We start from the raw sequence: 10,501 nt of genomic DNA on the forward strand, positions 1-10,501 counted from the left end.
CTCCTTTGTCTCTTTTCATGGTCTTTACTTCAAAGTCTCTTTTATCTGATATGAGTATTGCTACTCCTGCTTTCTCTTGGTCTGCATTTGCATGAAATATGTTTTTCCAACTCTTCACTTTCAGTCTGCTATGTCTCTTGGTTTGACGTGGGTCTCCTCTAGACAGCATATATAAGGGTCTTGTTTTTGTATCCATTCAGCCAGTCTTCATCTTTTGGTTGGGCTTTCAACCCATTTACATTTAAGGTAATTATTGATAAGTATAATCCCATTGCCATTTCCTTTGTTGTTTTGGGTTTGAGTTTATAAAACTTTTTTTGTGTTTCCTGTCTGGAGAAGATCCTTTAGCATTTGTTGAAGAGCTGGCTTCATGGTTGCTGAATTCTCTCAGCTTTTGTTTGTCTTTAAAGCTTTTGACTTCTTCATATTTGAGTGAGATCCTTGCTGGGTATAGTAATCTGGGTTGTAGGTTTTTCTCTTTCATCACTTTAAGTATGTCCTGCCATTCCCTTCTGGCTTGAAGAGTTTCTATTGAAAGATTAGCTGTTATCCATATGGGAATCCCCTTGTATGTCATTTGTAGCGTTTCCCTTGCTGCTTTTAACATTTGCTCTTTGTGTTTGATCTTCATTAATTTGATTAATGCATGTCTTGGGGTGTTTCGCCTTGGGTTTATCCTGTCTCGGACCCTCCGGGTTTCTTGGACTTGGGTGGCTGTTTCCTTCCCCATTTTAGGGAAGTTTCCAACTACTATATCCTCAAGTATTTTCTCATGCCCTTTCTTTATGTCTTCTTCTGGGACTCCTATGATTCGAATGTTGGGACATTTAACATTGTCCCAGAGGTCTCTGAGGTTGTCCTCATTTCTTTTAATTCTTTTTTTCCCCTCTCTGCTTCATTTATTTCCATCTTTCTATCTTCCACCTCACTTATCCTATCTTCTGCCTCAGTTATTCTACTGTTGTTTCCCTCCAGAGTGCTTTTGATCTCAGTTATTGCATTATTCATTATTGACTGACTCTTCTTTATTTCTTCTAGGTCCTTGTTAAATATTTCTTGCATCTTCTCAATCCTTGTCTCTAATCTATTTATCTGTAACTCCATTTTGTTTGCAAGATTTTGGATCATCTGTACTATCATTATTCTGAATTATTTTCAGGTAGACTCCCTATCCCCTCCTCTTTGGTTTGGTTTGGTGGGCATTTATCATGTTCTTTTACCTGCCAAATATTTCTCTGACATTTCATTTTGTTTAGATTTCTGTATCTGGGATGTCCTTTCTTTGGCTGGAAGTTCATGGTTCCTCTTTATCGTGGAGCCTGCTCCCTGTAGCTGGGGTTGGACAAAGTTTCCTGGTTAGGGGAGCTTGCATCTGCGTTCTGGTGGGTGGAGCTGGATCTCTTCTCTGAAGTGCAATGAAATGTCCAGTAGTGAGTTTTGGGGTGTCTATAGCTTTGGCATGGCTTTGGGCAGCCTTTCTTTTAATGTTCAGGGTTGTGTTCCTGCTCTGCTGGAGAATTAGCTTGGTATGTCTTGCTCTGGAACTTGTTGGCTCTTGGGTGGAGCTTGGTTTCTGTGTAGGTATGGAGGCTTTTGGGTGAGCTTTTGTCTATTAATGTTCCCTAGAATCAGGAGTTCTCTGATGTTCTCAAGTTTTGGAATTAAGCCTTCTGCCTCTGGCTTTCAGTCTTATTCTTACAGTAGCCTCAAGGCTTATCCATCCACACAGCACAGATGATAAAACTTCTAGGTTAATGGTGAAACAATTCTCCACAGTGAGGGACACCCAGGGAGGTTCACAGAGTTACATGGAGAAGAGAAGAGGGAGGAAGGAGATAGAGGTGATCAGGAGAAGAGGGGGAGTCAAAAGAGGATAGCCCAATCTAGCCAGTGATAAGTTTCCTAAGTGTTCCCCACAGCCTGGAACACCCAGAGAGATTCACGAAGTTAAGTAGACAAGAGAAGGGGGAGAGAGGAGATAGAGGTGACTTGGGGAAGAAAAGGGAGAGTCAATAGGGGAGAGAGCAATCAAACAAGTAATCATACCCCTAAGTGAAAATGGATACTGAAGATTAAATTCTTAAAGGTATAAAATTGATAACAAATACCAAAAAGCAAAGATTAAAAATCTAGAGTAGAGTTTAGACTCTCAAAAATACAATATTAAAAATACAAAACAAAGCCAATCACAAAAATTGTAAAAAAAAAAAAATATATATATATATATATGAAATTTACATTAAAAATAAGGTCATTTTTGGGGGAGGAGCGAGGCCTATGGAGAGCTGCTGCCTGTGTGGTTGCCAGCAGGACCTGCTGGGTTTCACACGTGCCTGTCTTCCGTTCATTCATCCTTTCTATTCTGTGTGCATGCCTCAGAGAATGCAAATGGGTCTAGATCTGTCTGTTCTTCCGAGTCTTTACCGTCTGGAAGATCTCACAGACACAGTTTATTGAAAATAGATACTTAACTTTTCAAGTTAATTTTCCATTTGATTTTCTCTTTATCTCTTCTACTGGCTTCCCTCCCAATTTAGGAAAACACCCCTACTCCAAATCCCCCACCTACAGTAGAAGAGAAAACAGAATCTAATCAGGAGGTTGCTAACCCAGAACACTATATTAAACACCCTTTACAGAACAGATGGGTGCTGTGGTTTTTAAAAAATGATAAAAGCAAAACTTGGCTAGCAAACCTTTGATTAATCTCTAAGTTTGATATTGTTGACGACTTTTGGGCTCTGTACAACCATATCCAGTTGTCTAGTAATTTAATGCCTGGCTGTGATGACTCACTTTTAAAGGATGGTATTGAGTCTATGTGGGAAGATGAGAAAAACAAACGAGGAGGATGACAGCTAATTACTCTGAACAAACAGCAGAGACGAAGTGACCTCGATTGTTTGTGGCTAGAGACACTGCTGTGCCTTATTGGAGAATCTTTTGATGGCTACAGTGATGATGTATGTAGAGTTATTGTTAATGTTAGAGCTAAAGGTGATAAAGTAGCAATATAGACTACTGAATGTGAAAACAGAGAAGCTGCTATACACATAGAGAAGGTGCACAAGGAAAGGTTGGGACTTCCTCCAAAGACAGTGATTGGTTATCAGTCCTATGCAGGCACAGCTACTCAGAGTGGCTCCACCATTAAAAATATGTTTGTCGTTTAAGAAGACACCTTCTAAGTATTCTCACAGGAGACTGCCTCAAGCAATCGAAATTTTGGAGCCGAACCAAATCCTCTTCAAAAGAAGCGTGGACTGCGTTTAAATTTGACTTCCATCTAAATGTGGCTAAGATACAAGAGAAGTCTCATTTGTCTTTGTCTTGTACTTCTGTGTCCATATTTTCTTTTCTTTCTTTCTTTCTTTCTTTTTTTTTTTTTTTTGAGTGTCCATTATCCCAATCAAAGAATTACAGTACACGTCATCCCCAGAATCCATAAATGTGTTCCTGTTCCACTCTGTAATAGCTTAATAGAATTAACCATTACAAACACATTTGACCCATCTACACTATTAAAAAAAAAAGAAGAAGAAAGAAAGAAAAAGAGCTTTCATTTCTATTCCTGACAAGACAATGATTTTGTTTATGTTCTATTGTATGCAGGAGCATATTTTGCTGGTTTGAAAGAGTATGATGCCTACAGTTTTCTGGCAATTTTCTTTGTTTCTTTTTACAGCATTGCTGATGGCTTCTAGATTTTAATTTATTTTTTTCCCACTGATAAAATTAGTGATTCTGATTTCAGTTTTTCATTTGTTTTGCTTTAGTTTTTCTTTCTCATGTAATATTGGTGAAGGATCCAGGAATATGACACAAAGGTGGAATAAACATCAATTTTGTGCATTCTTTGGTAATTTTCTTTTGTAACTTAACTACAACACTTTACTAAAAATTTATGCATTCCATTCAAATCAGTGATCTATGTTTTTGTGATTTCCTAAACTTAATTGTGGATTATAAAAAAAAGTAACATCATAATTCATTCCTAATTAGAATTAGTATGTCTGTTTTTATATCTTTATGCTGTATTTTAACACTTTGTATTATTTAGGTTATTTTGTTTTGGTTAAAAAATTGGGTCAAGTAGAAAGGCAGTCCCATTCATATTAAGACAGTGTACAAAACTGTAAATAAAATGTGTAAAGTGAATTTTCTTTTGGCAACTGGAATTGTCCTTTTATTTCTCCATCTCTGTAGCAAGAATTTGTACTTATTATTGCAAGGCAGTCTCTATTGTGTCTTCCACATGAGCAGCATAAGTTTGGAGCATAAGCTTGCTTATTTTGTTTATTTTAAATTTTAACAAATTGAATAGGTAGCATCATAAAAAAATAGGGTCTTTTTTTTGCAAGGTAATAGGTTATAAATATGAAAATTAAAGGAGTAATAAAGAACTTAAATTTTTAAAAAATTAAAAAGTGGTAATAGTAAAAATATATCTAGGAATTTCTCTGGATCTGTTTTGGGCGGTATGGGATCAATTCAGTTTGACAGTTCCTTGTTTCAGCTTGTGCTTTTTTTCAAGCATAGGCTCCTTCCAATGCTTAGTCAATGTTAATGACAGGGTTTTAATCTGTCGCACCTGTCACTTCCATAGCAGTTCCTTCTTTGTTTATTTTGGATCCTCTTTTTGCAAGTCTCTTCAGTGTCTAATTTCCGCCCTGACACAAGGGGGCAAAGGTGGTCACTTATTTAGGCTCACTTGTTCAGCCGTGCTGTGGGAAGGGAGAAACACTGCAAACAAATATCACTGGCATGTGTGGGGAGTGCTCGCAGTGTCTTGGCCACAGTGGGTTTGCTCCCACTCACAGGGCGTGTGCTTTCCCAGTCTACACTGCTCAGGCTCCAGGTTGCTCTGCAGGGGAACTGTCTAAAGTGGGCCCTGGGTTTCGTGCACTTCCCAGGTCTAAGCCACTCAGGTTCAGGTTCTTGGGTACTCCACAAGGGCACAGACTCAGTTGGGCCTGCGTTTTGTGCCCTTCCCAGGTCCAAGCAGCTCAGGTGACCAGGTGCTTGGCGAGCACACTGTCGCAGGTGGTCCCTGCATCTTAATCACCTCCCCAGTCCCAGCCATTTTGTTTCCAGGGTGCTCCATGAGAGCACTGCCTCAGATGTGCTGTGTGTCTCCTCTGGGGAGCTGATCTCAGGCTGTGACCCTACTGGCAGATGTCAACCATCCAGGAAGATGTGGTTAGCAACTGGGAGCCTGCTCACAGTTTGGTGGAGGATGCCAGTCTCTGTGGCTGAGATTGCAGCAGCCCCTTGCCTTCTAGCTCTGGGTGTCACTCTCCTACCTCTCAGCCTCCAGCAGGGGTGGGGGGGGGGGTGGGAGAGGGGCCTGTATGCAGCTGGCTAGCTCTTCTTTGGTATTGGAGCAATCCTTCATTCTGTGAGCAGGCCAGTGTGCACGTTAGAGCCTTTTGCAGGAAAGTTCTCTTTCTTTTCTCTCTGGCAATCCCACAGTTTGGGTTGCTGTCTCACATTAGCTCCCTCAGATTGTCCTCAGGGCACTCAGGGCCAGTCCTTATCCTAAGCACTGATTATGCAGCCCATGCCTCTCTGTCCAGCCCCCACTCCCAGGTGGCATACACGAGCGTCTGGGCTACTTCTCCACTGGCCCTTGTGGTTAGGCGTGTATTCTGTAGTTTTTTTCTTCTCCCAGTTACGTTGCTTTCTGAGAGTCCAAAACTCCCCACAGACCTGCCTGTGAAAGGGTTTCCTGCTGTTTGGAAACTTCTTCTCCTTCAGGACTCCCTCCCCAGGACGGGTCTCTGTCCCTAACTCTTTTGTCTCTCTTTTTGTCTTTTATATTTTGTCCTACCTCCTTTTGAAGAGATTGGTCTGCCTTTCTGGGTGCCTGGTGTCCTCGCCAGCGTTCAGAAGTTGTTTTGTGTAAGTTGCTCAGCATTCAAATGATCTTTTGATGAATTCACGGGGGAGAAAGCGGTCTCCCCTATTCCTCCGCCATCTTGGGACCACCCCCTCTCTGAAATGTTTTTTATAGCTCAATTAAAAAAAAAATGTAGATGCAACCAAGATTGACATGTTGTATTTGGTGACTGCATCTTCTCAGTCCTTTTTGATCGTAATATTTGGAAGAGACTAGGACAATTGCCTCATGAAATGTCCAAGTTCTGGATTTGATGATGATGTCATTTTTGGCATCATTTGACACTCTCCTATAAACTAGAAGTCAAAACAAAGCTGCACTTGGATTTAGTGTAGACATTTTCATCAAGAATATTTTAACTTGACTAAAATATTTCCCTTTTTAAAACTGTGCCAAATTGGGTTTGATAGCCCCAAGAATACAATGAGGTCATGTTGTAGCCATGTTGAAGATCTTCCATACTCCTCCATCTGTGTCTGGATGTTAGAACTATGGTAATTTACTTCACTGAAAAATCCATGAACATCACCACTGTTCTAGGTGGTGAAACAGTGCAGATATGGATTCCAAGATGTTTTTGAATCAAAATAACCCTGAAGCTTCAGTTTAGCACTTTAGCTTCTTAAGTTTTCTTTAGCAATGACATTCACTTTGTCATGTAACTATCACCAACATCCATCTGTCTTCCAACTTCTCAGCTTCCCAAACTAAAACTCTGTACTCATTAATGTACAACTCCCCATTTTCTTCTCACTCCCCAGCCCATGGCAACCATTCTGATTTCTATCTCTATGGGTTTGTTTTCTCTAGGTACTTTGTATAAATGGAATCATACAATATTTGTCCTTTTGTGACTGGCTACTTTTCACTTAGCATAAAGTTCTCAGGGCTAATCCATGCTGTAGCATGTGCCATTCTATTTTAAGACTGAATACTATTCCATTGTATGTATATACCCCATTTTGTTTATCCATTTATCTTTTGATGAACTTCTGAATTATTTTCTTTTGGCTATTGTGAGTAATGCTACTATGAACATAAACGTGCAAATGTGTTTGAGTTCCTGCTTTTAAAGCTTTGTGGTAATATACCTAGAAGTGGAATTGATGGATTTTCTGGTAATTTCATGTTTTTTTAAGTTTATTGATAATAATCCTAACCTTTAAGTGTGGCAAATAAAAGTATGATGAAATTTCTATACATAATATTAAAGAAATCACAAGGACAATTTACACATTTCAGTTAAGGTCACATTTTCCTCAGGTAAATAGAATCTGTGAAGCAGCTTCTTGATCCCAGTTTCTGAGGCCAGCATCTCAGTGAATGGTGCATAATCTTCATTACAACCCATGTAAATGCTTCCAAAGTGGGCCAATCTGCAGGGAATAGTCCAGGCAGATGGACAGTGAATTATAAGAACCAATAGAACAGATGACAAAAACATTCATCAAAGCTGCCAGATCCAGCAATGTACAAATTCCAGAGATGTTATTAATAGGATGAAAATAGGTAAATTTTAGATACTGGTTCAGATATGCTAACTCAGGGAGAAATCACGCCGACTTTGAGAAAGCAACTCTCTACGTTGTACTGGCCATTTTTTCCTTTTTTTTTTTTTAATGATGACACAGAGAACTCAGCATGTCAGAAACTGGGCCAGTCTCTCTTTTTTAAAATTCTTTTTTGGTTTTTACTCAGACTAGTCTGAGGGAATTTACTCTTTTATGTTGCTGAAAAAAGGATTTGTGAAGGAGGAGAAGAAACTGAAATCTGAAGGAGGAAAAAAAATAACAAAGAAAATAAAAGAAATGGAGATAAGCTAGCATCTAATAGGTAAATGGATAGCTTTGCATGTATGTATATGTCCTGTAAGTATCTCCTTCTCTGGAATCAGTGGGTTCCAATGCCAGCAGACACTCTGAAAGCTGTCTGCAGCAGGAAGGTAGGGAACGATCAGCCAGGCCTCCACATGATCTAGGGGTGGTCCTAAAACCCAGGGACAGGACAGGGAAGGCCAGCAGCCTGCCTCTGCAAATAGGAGAAAATCAATTATTCACTCTGGAAAATAGAGTCATCCAGAGATCATGAACGCCTTAATGCAAAATTCAAACTTAAATTGAAGACAGTAGGGGAAACCACTAGATCATTCAGGTGTGACCTAAACCAAATCCCTTACGACTATACAAAGGAAATGACAAATAGACTCAAGGGACTAGATCTGATAGAGTGCCAGAAAAACTATGGATGGAGGTTCATAACAGTGTACAGGATGTGGTGACCAAATCCATCTCCAAGAAAAAGAAATGCAAAAAGGCAAAGTGGTTGGCTAAAAAAGAGCTTACAAATAGCTGAGAAAAGAAGAGAAGCAAAAGGCAAAGGAGAAGAGGAAAGACATACCCATCTGAATGCAGAGTTCCAGAGAATAGCAGGGAGAGATAAGAAAGCCTTCCTAAGTGAACAATGCAAAGAAATAAAGGAAAACAATAGAATGGGAAAGACTAGAGATCTCTTCAAGAAAATTAGAAATACCAAGGGAACATTTTATGTGAAGATGGGCACAATAAAGGACAGAAATGTCATGGATCTAACAGAAGCAGATGATATTAAGAAAAGAGAGCAAAAATACACAGAAGAACTATACAAAAAAGATCTTAATGACCCAGATAACCACGATGGTGTTATCACTTACCTAGAACCAGACATCCTAGAGTGCGAAGTCAAGTGGGCCTTAGGAAGCATTAGTACAAACAAAGCTAGTGGAGGTGATGGAATTCCAGCTGACCTATTTCAAATCCCAAAAGATGATGCTCTTAAAGTGCTGTACTCAATATGCCAGCAAATTTGGAAAACTCAGCAGTAGCCACAGGACTGCAAAATGTCAGTTTTCATTCCAATCCTAAAGAAGGGCAACGTTAAAATATTCAAAGAGATGGTTGGATAGCATCATGGACTCAATGGACATAAGTTTGAGCAAACTCTGGAAGATAGTGAAAGACAGAGAAGCCTGGTGTGCTGTAGTCCATGGGGTCACAGAGTCGGACACAACTTGGGGACTGAACAACAAGAGATACTTTGCTCACCCAGCTTAGGATCTGAGAATCTGAGGTTAAGATGTTCTCCAGACAGAGTGCTTAGGGAGCTGTTGACCTGTATACCATCCCAACAGAACTCTGATTCTCCATGGACAGCAGCAATCACCAAGCAGGACCTGGGTGGCTGAGAAGGAGGACTACAAACAGAAGTCACTTCAGCATGAGAGGGATTTCCTCCTGAGGCAAGACTAGATCACAAACACCAACATGGCCTTCTTCCACTGTTTTAATTTTCACTCCATTGCTTACCACGTGGATAATAGCTGGAGTCACACAGAGGAGCTTCTGTTCACACAGATGCTGCACCATCCACAAGCCCTTCACATGCCACTTTTTCTGCCATATAGAATCAGCAGCAAAGACCAGATGGGGCCCTGCATCTCTTTTCAACAAAATTAGACACAGTTTTGCCTTACTTTTCCTGCTCTTCTTGACCCCTGGCTGTCAGTGCTCTTTCAGCCCTGGGGACCATCATAGCATGGAAATTCAGGTCTAGGGAACAAGGCTGAGTGTCTGCTGCTGGGGTCCATGGTGCCCAGGATACTGGTGGGGACAGATGGGGCTTGACTCAGTTCCATTCTCATCGTGCTTCCTCCCTCCTCAGCACCTGCTGATAACACTCCCTTAAGCTCTCCTGGAAGACACCTGGCTACACTGCGGGCCCATGTCTCTCACCTCACTCTGGTCCAGGGACAGAAGCACTGGACAAAAAGCCCTTCTGCAGAGGTCATCCACATGACTTTTTGTATCAAATGTTACGGCATCTCCTGAAGAGGGCCTTAGTGTAGAAAATGAGGTGCACAATTGGGCACATGATAACTGCATGCATAGTCCATGTAAACTGTCCTTGATGTTCTCCCAGCGACCACTCAGGTCACATGTAGCACTGGGCTCCTTTTTGCGAAGTTCAGGCCTAGAAACAAGTGATCTCTGGTTTGTTCCTTCTATGTATCTGTTCATTCCCTCACTTCTCTATATGAGAAATGATGGCTGGGCTCTGAGACTCTGCCTTGCTTCTGCAGTCTCTCTCAGCTTTGGATAATGAGATTTGGATGTATTGGAAGACTTTCTTTAAAAATATCTGCAGTACCTCCCTACAAATCATGGTTCATTAACCTGTAACTGCTTTTGGAACATCCCAAGGCTCACACAGAAGCTTTATTTTCTAAGGTGCTTAAACTTATGTGATTGAAAAGAACTATACAGACAAAGAGTGCTCAGTTGCTAATGTGTGTCCTACTCTTTGCAGCCTCATGGACTGTAGCTCACTAGGCTCCTCTGCCCATGGAAATTTCCAGGCAAGAATACAGGAGTAGGACCGTTTCCTACTCCAGGGGATCTTCCTGACCTAGGGATCAAACCCACATCTCTTGCATCTCCTGCATTGGCAGGCTGATTCTTTTTCATCATACCACCTGGGAAGCCCATACACAAAGGGAGAAGATGATAATGCTAACATGACTTTTTTGATTCAGCATCCATAGTCAGAACTGACATTTATATCCCAAAT

At 40.7% G+C, this 10,501-nt stretch overlaps 1 pseudogene; it reads left to right on the plus strand.

The window, feature by feature from the left end:
* The window catches only part of LOC102393756, a 63,998-nt pseudogene extending 60,629 nt beyond the window's left edge, over positions 1-3,369 (plus strand).
* The last annotated feature ends 7,132 nt before the right edge of the window (positions 3,370-10,501 follow it).

The sequence above is a fragment of the Bubalus bubalis genome, chromosome 20, assembly GCF_019923935.1.
Source record: "Bubalus bubalis isolate 160015118507 breed Murrah chromosome 20, NDDB_SH_1, whole genome shotgun sequence".
Lineage (NCBI taxonomy): Eukaryota > Metazoa > Chordata > Mammalia > Artiodactyla > Bovidae > Bubalus > Bubalus bubalis.